This window comes from Mercenaria mercenaria, unplaced genomic scaffold (assembly GCF_021730395.1).
Source record: "Mercenaria mercenaria strain notata unplaced genomic scaffold, MADL_Memer_1 contig_5012, whole genome shotgun sequence".
NCBI classification, from domain to species: Eukaryota; Metazoa; Mollusca; class Bivalvia; order Venerida; family Veneridae; genus Mercenaria; species Mercenaria mercenaria.
In genome coordinates, this window is record NW_026463291.1 from 1 (window position 1) to 9,280 (window position 9,280).

Sequence of the window (9,280 nt, forward strand, 5' to 3'; positions counted from 1 at the left end):
AACTTACAAATAATTAGTTTATTCTACAAAATCCCTAAAAAAACAAAACATGAATATTCAACAGCATGTAATGCTTTAAATGAAAAATAAGTGACCATTAACATAACTGATATATTGTTATCACTTAGTTTACATGCATTGCTGATTCAAAGTTTAAAAATGACAAAATGCCATGCATGGTGAAATGGAATAGTAAAATCATAGATACTTTATAATGTTACTGAGAAGGTGCACTGGGGACAAATTGCAGCCAAAATATATTTAAAAAATATGTTCATAGAAAGTAAAATTCTTTCAACTACACAATACTCACTACTGAACATAAACATACACAGCTTAAGAAGCAATACAATGATAATTGTTGTTTCCACTTTTTAACTTGAAAATTGGCAACTTCAGAAAAAAATGCAAACAATGAATATAAAATTGTCCAGTGTTCCTTATAATGCTAAATTATCAAGTAACGCCTAAATTTTGTGTACACATTGCTTAGAATATAGAACTTCCACCACATATTACAGTAACGCCAAGGTAATTGATGAATGTAAAAAAAGGAGCACAGGGGAAATCGCTTTTGGCTTTGTAAATGTTTAACAGTCCTTTATATGTGAAGTTGAAAGCTGATTTTGTATCCATTGTAACTCCCTTTCAAGAAATAATAAAGTAAAAAGAAACATTTTATTTAAAGAATAAAAGACATCTGACACTTAACTACTAAAAACATGCACAGGGAACATTTTTGGGTGTATAGACATTCATCAAGATTCTGAGAAAGCTGACTTAGTAAACAAAAATAAAACATGTTGTGTCTTCAAAGCTGAAATGATAAAGACCTCAGAAAAACATTAGGACTTAAAGGTCCAATACTTAGGAAAGTGAACATTTTAATTTCTTTTAAAAAGCACAGAAACTATTTCATTTTATTGGAAAATGAAAGTTGGTATGTAGAAATTCGAAATAAATCGCAGTATATGTACAATTATTTTTCTATGAAGTATGATGAAAGTTAAAAAGACCTGGGGGGGGGGTCATTCTGTCGATTCATTGAAATTTCAACATAATACACATACATTTCTTTGAGTTCCAAAGACCTTCTGTAAATTTTGACCTGCCAATCTTCATTATTTAGTGTCTTGCAGAAGTCTTTGCACTGGCTGTGAAAAAAATTGCCAACTCACTTTCCCTTAGTAATGGACCTTTAAGAAAGGTAATGGCGTTAAGAATGTGTAGTGTTCAACATTTAAATTTAGCTTTTGTTCACTGTTTTTGTGAAGGGTGTTCTATCACAAGATGTGAAATATTGGTAAAAATAAGATGTAGTTTATGAAAAAACATAGTTTGCTTTAAACGTGCAGAGTTTAAGTCACATAAAAATATCAAAGCTATAACAATAAAGCTTGGTTTGAAAAATAAAATACAGTTGAAAACTAGCCTTCATGTAAAATGTCAAATTTGTGGTGTGCTCAGGGGACAAAGTTAGCTATATAATTTCATATATAACTTTAAAACTGCTTGAGCCATTAAACTGAAATTGCACACATTTAATGACTACATTGTGGATATAAACTGCGCAAACTGAACTGAATTAAAGTAAGGTGAGAGAGAAGAAAAAGCTTCATTAATTTAAAAAGAACCCATTTGCATATTTAAAAATCAGTTACTGTATGTTACAGGGAGGTTAACAACTAACCATTGTTAAATTCACATTTGATTTAAAGTTGCAATTTAGATAACAATGAAAAATAATGTTTTATTATCAAAGTCAGTTGAGACTGAAAATGTTTTATGAACATGGAGCCTCATGTTTTAAATAAAATGTGAAGTTAACTATTGTTAGGTAATCATTCAGTATTGATGCTCAGCCTAATTAAAATTGAAAATTAAAGTTCTAGTAAAATATGATCTCTAACTCAGCTTATACCTAACAATGTTTTGAGAACATGGGAACAGAGACACGGAAATTAAGAACTTCCTTAAAGCAGTTAAACGATAGGAAACTTGTTTTCTTTTTTTTGTTGTTGCTCATTTTGCCTGATCTAAAGACTATATTTTGTCTTGCGATGTTGTTTTCTTTTATAATGTTAAGAGGGAGAGAGCCAATCTGATTAGTAACTTTAGATAATTAATGTTTAACAAGCACTGTAGACAGCTGTATTGAGATAAGCTTATTTGGAAACCATTTAATTACTCACCAAAGTATAGGTACTAGTATATTTCCACTGCATCATGTAACGTGTTTGATGAAAAATGGGATAAAGGAAAGACTGGTGCATACTAAATGAATGCTAAAATGTGACATTAGCAAAAACGTTTGTACACATGTTTCAGACTATCACCAATCTGTATGTTATTTTCCACTCACCTCACCATTTGTGTTTCTGTGAATATGATATACACTGTAGCAATAAATAAAGAAAACATAACTTCAAAAGGAATGCATTGGAATAAGTTCCTGTTTACACGTTACTGACCGTGCCCTTATTTTCAACTTGTTTTCAGTCCGTCTCGTACTTTGTGTTGTGTATGTTGTCTTGTTTGTTGTTAGCATTTCTTTCCTCTTCTTTTTCCTCACTGCCCCATTTCCCCCATCCCATCTCTTTCCCTTGCATTTATACTCCCTTGCACTTGCTGCCTCTCTCCTTTTACCATGAGTAAGGTATCATGCCCACCATAATTTTAACCACCGGTCGTCCTTAGGCGGTGCTCTACTGTTGTTTTTTCCTGCTTGTGTGTGTGTGTGTGTGTGTGTGTGTGTGTGTGTGCGTGTGCGTGTGTGTGTGTTTGTTATGGGCGGTGCCCCAGTGTTGTTTTTTCCCTTACTTTTCTGTTTGTTTATCTGTGTATGTTGGTTGTTGGGGTGTGTGTGTTTTGTACATGCGTGTCTTAGAGGTTATAGGAAAACTGCGTTTAAGGAACGTGGCTTTCCTGTTGAAAATTCATCCTTGCCCCACTTTCCCCCTACATCCGACCCTTTTATCTACCCCTTACCACCTCACCCCCATTTTTCTGTATTTTGCATACATTTATAATGCACTTCTTGCTCGATTTTTGAAGCAACCCGTCTACAATATGCATTACAGCTTCTTTTTTCTTGTGGACCTACGTTGCGATGCTTGGCTCTATGGCTGTGTTATGTGCTATGTGCTTCCGGGAAATCTAACCTTACATTTTATCTTTTGTAAGCATTTATCAAGTATGTTTTCAAATTTAAGTACTGTTTTATTTATCTATAGTATCACATGACGTTGGGAGTCTAGCGATTGGTCAGAGGTCATTGCCTGGGCATGTTCTGGCAAAGTCTGATCCAAAGACAGGTAAAACCTTTCAGTTTTCCTTCTGCTTATATATAGACTAAAATTCTACTTTTATAATTGTCTGTATTGATTCTGCTGTCAAACATTATGATCCTTGATACGTACCCCATCTTTATTTTAGGTGCTGATTCTGTTCGCACAATATAATAACCTATTTTGATTGAAGGTTCTAGTTTTGCTTGCACTATATGAATGTCTTCAAATTTAAATAAAATCACTGCTATGTATCCCATCTTGATTCAAGGTTCTGGCTCTGCTGGAGTAATATAACTGTAAGTTTACGTGAAATCCATTATACGTTCTCAATTTTGACTAAGGTTACTGGTTCTGCTGGCACGATATAAGCTTCTTTAAATTTAAGTTAAATCCTTTGTACGCACTACAGCTTACAAGGGACTAACTATGCATTTCACCAAGTTGTTCATCAGACCCCTTTTTATTCCCAATAGTTACTTTTTGAACGGATTCTGCTGACATAATTTAAATATCTTGTAAATTAAGGTGAAATCCGCTACACGTGCACCTACGTTTCATTTTGTTAAATCAGCAATATGTTTCAGGAAAGTGTAAATAAATTTGGGTCAAATGTTTATTTTAATATTTTTACTTTAATACTGTTTCGGACAGATAATCTGTGTAGGTTATGTATAAGCTAATTTCTGCTTATTTTCAGATGATGTTATATACATGAGGTTGACTTCCAGTTCAGCCATCCTTCAAAATACTGTAGCGTTTCTACGTTTACATATACCCGCGGATAAGGTGGTTGCTTCAGGTATATATACTAAGATATCTCAATTTCTACTCATGTCAACCTAAACACATAAAATCTAATATACTTTATTAAATGACAAAAAGAATTTGTACAATAGTAACGGGTGAACAAATCAGACAGTACCGTCTAAAAAGATAAGATGGTATAATGAAGGGAACAGGTTGCCCAATACAATTAATAGCTTATAGCATTAAAAATAAATTAAAGATCCAGGTCTGAAAAAAATAAAATGTTAGGGTAGATTTCCCGGAAGCACAGAGCACCCCAAACACAGGCATAAAACCATGCATCGCAAAGAAGGCCCACAACAAAAAGAAGCTGCAATAGAAAAATATTAATAAAATCCAACAACAAGTACATTATAGATATATGCAAAATACAGAAAAGTGAGGGTTGGGTGGTAAAATTACTAAACACCGTTCCATAACAATCAGAAATATTCTACCTTTCATTTCATCATTCAATCCTCAAAATCTAGAAATTTTTAATAATATCAATGGTAATTTACAAATAATAGAAAGTGACATTGACATTTTCATATTGAAAAAAACCCACAATCTAACAAACAAAATCATTATAAGTAAATCAAGCATCTAATCTAAAAACGAATTGAAATGAGCAAACTTTTCTGATGAAAATAACTTAGTTTAAACAGTACCAAAATATGCGAACCATGTAAACATATTACAGAAAGTAATTATTATAACTGCATGGGTTTACACTTCATGTTTACAAATGACTTTTGAAGATTCAAATATTTTATATGTACTGGTTGTTAAGAGTATTACACAGAATAACTATGTATTCTCAACAAATTTGAGAACCTACAAAAAAGCAAATGTCATTCAGTAAGAATTTATATATAGATAGATAATGTCTTATTTTGTTATAAGCCATTTATGGCCAATGCACAAAGCATCAGTAATCATATCAAATAAAACACAATTATAATATGGCAAGTCACATCATGTAAATAAGACTAACATTACAGAAGTAAGCAAACTTGGGAGAGACAAACATTCAAACACGCATGTAAAACTAACATATATAAGCATAAACAATAAAAGAAAATTGACAGTGTGTCTATTAATAACCGTTAACATATCATTATCTTTTTCAGCTTTAGAACAGTTAAATATTCGAAAATAGTTTTCTTCTTTCAAAAGCTTTAAAAATGTATGTTGATAATTTTTTAATTTCGCTTTCATTTTTAGAATTCATCAGCTCTGTGAATTTAAAATAATTTGGCATACGCCAGTAATATCTATTGATATATAGTTTCCTTAAGTCTGAATAAAGTGAACAGTCTATAATAAAATGGTATTCATCTTCTAATGTATTGCACTTTTTGCATCTTTTCATCAAACGGTACACCTCTGAGGTTTCTTCCATCGGTCACATTCTACTTCTAGTCTATATATGTGCGAACAAAAAACTATGAAATTTGAAATGTTCCCATGTTTTTCAACTTTAAAGCTAGCTCTAATTTCAGCTAGTCTACAAAAATAATGATACTTCACATACATTTTTCGATCAAACGTGAACAGTACTGATTGATTTATTGAAGTTGCACCCCAGTATTATAACGTTATTATCTCCCTTGTCTGTAACCTTGATTCTATATTGGTTTAGCACAGACACCAGTGATGAAATTGATCGTTGAATTCTTGAAGTAAATAAACTTGTAAAAGATATATGCGTTTTTTCATGAATCTGTTTGTGTACTTGCAAATCGATTTAAAACTTGAAATGGTCTATTTATCTGTTTACAGGACACACAAGAAGAAGGAATGAAGAGTATGACGTCTTCTATAATGGGGTTGTCATGCAGCTCGAACATTCCAAACAATTCAACAGCCTTGAACAATGAATTGTAGTGTTAATTCATTGGTATATGATGGAAATAAAAAAAATGTACTCTATTCTTTCTGCTGTTTCTTGTTATACTGTCATTGGCGAATGAATATAATTTTGGTGTTATCCGTATGTTCTTCTGTCGATAGCAGAAAATGTTCTTCTACATGTGCTCTAAAATTAATAACTACACATGCTCTAATTTGAAAAAAACAACACAATACTTATGGGGTGTAGATGGTGAAGGAATGTAATTTAGATGTTATCCGTCTGTTCTTCAGCCTGTTACCATATTTCGATAGCAGAAATATGTTGTACTACATGTGTTCTAAAATTATTAAAAGTACAAAATACGTATGGGGGTGTGGAAACCTAACATATTGTGTATCATATGTGACATTATTTTGCAAAACCAAATAGGACCATTTTTGCGCTCAATTATATTTGAATTTCAGTTAAGAATGGGATATTTAGATCAGACTGCGTACATAAGAAGCTGTCTTAGAAATCGAGGTATTCGTTCCGGTCACTCGCAGGTATTTAGATTTCGTTATACGGTTATTATCATTCAAAACAAGTATAATCTTAACGCGGTCACTGTACTTTCATTATTGAAGTATTTGCCATTCCAATAGTTGTTTTTGTTGTACTTGTACTTTACGAGGGTAATACATTAAATTTATCACTAATTGTCTTTCATAGAAGTCATTGTACATCACATGCACTTGTCTCATATCGCTTTAATTCAGTTACAATTGACCAAGTTACTCATTGTTGAATTACACGGTCATATACACGGATATATTTAAATGCTATAATGAAACGTGAAGAAAAAATAGAATTCCTGGCTTAGCTTAAAACCCGGATATCTCCAAAAGGGACATTTTCTGGATTGTGTAGTATCTATGGTAGTTTTGTCGTGACGTTCAATGGGTAAAAAAATCAAGAGGGTCACAAAAGTCACCAAGACAGTAACCGTCCAGGCTATCCCATTGATGTAGCAACAAATAAAAGAAGATGGTTGATATATCCTAAATTAGCTCAGACAAAAAGCATTTCAGAAGTGACCGTCCGTCATATTCTGACTGACTGTTTGAAATTAAAGAAGGTTTGATGTTTCCCACTTTTAATGACACCAGACCGAATGTCCAAGCGTTTAGATTGCGACAAGAAAGAATGAAACTTTTAATCCAGAAACGAGTCCTGAGTTGCTCACTGAAGATGAAACTTGGGTATATTTATCTGAGCCCCAGATCTAAGTAAAAGTCAGGCAAGGCCGGTCATTGCAAAAGTTACAAGCGCCAAGAAGGTTTATATGTAATTTTTTCATTTCTAGTAGCCTCGTTGTACAAATTTCTTGCAAAGATGGGAAAACCATTACAAACATGTTCTACGAAAATAAGTACTTACAACCTTCAAATATTTCCATCAAAATAAACTCCCAAGTAAACATTTGAAAGGCATACTGATTATTCATGACAATGCGCCCACCCACAAAAGTAAAACTTAAGGCTGTCTTAAAACAAGAAAGAATTATTCAGGTTGAGCACCGACATCATTCTCCTGATCTAATCCGTATGATTTTTACATATTTCCTCAGGTTTTATGCCATTAGAAGTGTACTTGGTTCTGCAATATTTCAGTATCTTAACAGTATACCAAGGGAGACTAAACCTGCCCGCTTAGCTCAGTAGGGAGAACGCAGATCTTCGGATCGCGGGGTCGTGAGTTCGATCCCCGGCTGGGGCGTATGTTCTCCGTGACGATTTGATAAAATACATTGTGTCTGAATTCGTCCTCCATCTCTGGTTCTTGTGGAGAAGTTGTCAGTAACTTACGGAGAAGAGGTCTGTACTGCTACAGAATCCAGGAACACTGGTTAGGTTAACTGCCGTTAGATAACTGAAATACTGTTGAAAAACGGCGTTCAACCTAAAACAAACAAACAAACAAGGGGAGACTAACTTGCATTTAAGTCCTGGACAGCAAGAGTCCAAATGTGTGTGTCTGTGCAAGGAGAGTACTTTAAAACGGATGTCTTGAAAATTGTGTCGATATGTTTGATAATTTACAGGCAGAAAAGCTTCTAATGTAACTTTAACTTTAAATACGAAAATATTATAAACTCCGAGCTTACGGGGTAAACAGCACGGATCAGCTGTTTATAAAATTAAAGTTAAATATGAATCATATTAAGCATTTGAGGCATTCTTATTGGTTTAACTTAGTCATACGTAAGATAACTGCCGCTGTTCTTTATACAAAAGATGACAAAATGCGTTATTTTAACCTTACATAAACAGCACATGCGACATTGGAATAAATTCTCGGTAAGGTATGCATATGAATCTCTACCGTAACGTGCTATACTTGATTTAGATTTGTCGATAAGGCATTTCTAGTCTATCCCGATGACGAGTTTTATACCAGATTAGGGACGTTTACCTGTGTAGGGAGACATCTCAAAATATTCAAGTGGTGTAACATGGTATAAGAGTATTAATGTCATGACTTTATTCGTTTATTTTACACCAATCAGGTGGTTAATATCGTATTATGGATATGTCATTGCTTAGTTTTTAAACGTTTTAGAGTAATGATGTACACGTATATGAATTCCCCGAGCATTTGAGTAATATTCGATATCAACAGGTAGTTGTTGTGTTACCATGTTTACAACAAAGATAAAGGTAAAATAATTCAAACATAACTGTAAAATAGATAAACGTAGTGTGACTATAGAATTTAAGAAAATGCTGCATTATACAGAAGAGCATTATTGCCAGTTATGTGTCATTTTATAAAGTATGTAACTCGTAATTTCGAGTTACATAGCAAACTAACTACATTTCGAACAGTTTGAGAGTTCATATTACTAGTTCGACATTTCAAATTAAGCAACTCAAAAATTGGACTTAATAATATTTTTATACTCAAGCTTTCGACCTAGCATCTGGAAACTTCGTCTACACTTTTCTATGATTAAAACTGAATTGCGATAATAGGCCTTGCAAGTTCAATCTCTAGCTTCCGAAAAGAGAACGCTAAATTTCATTTATTATGTAGCCATATGGTGACCTCCCGATATTTTGATCGTAGTTATTTCGGAAGCCATATGGTTGTTGTTTTTTTTTTTTTTGGAAGTCACATGACCGACCGATCGACCGACATTCGTAAGACTTGAGCTCCAATCTATGTTAAATATTCGTGTTACGCATCGACCGTATATTATTTCCGTATTCATCACAACGTTTTGACATAATCGAATGTAGTTTTTTTACATGTAAGGGAAGTAAAATGTTGTTTCATATATCACTGTTTTTTCTGCTACCATATT

At 33.2% G+C, this 9,280-nt stretch overlaps 1 long non-coding RNA gene across 1 annotated transcript; it reads left to right on the forward strand.

Moving 5' to 3' along the window:
• The first annotated feature begins 3,183 nt into the window (after positions 1 to 3,183).
• On the forward strand, positions 3,184 to 6,454 carry LOC123562932 (uncharacterized). Its single transcript, XR_008369600.1, has 3 exons — positions 3,184 to 3,314; positions 3,988 to 4,089; positions 5,862 to 6,454. It is a non-coding gene; the product is annotated as an uncharacterized LOC123562932 (long non-coding RNA).
• Positions 6,455 to 9,280: the final 2,826 nt, after the last annotated feature.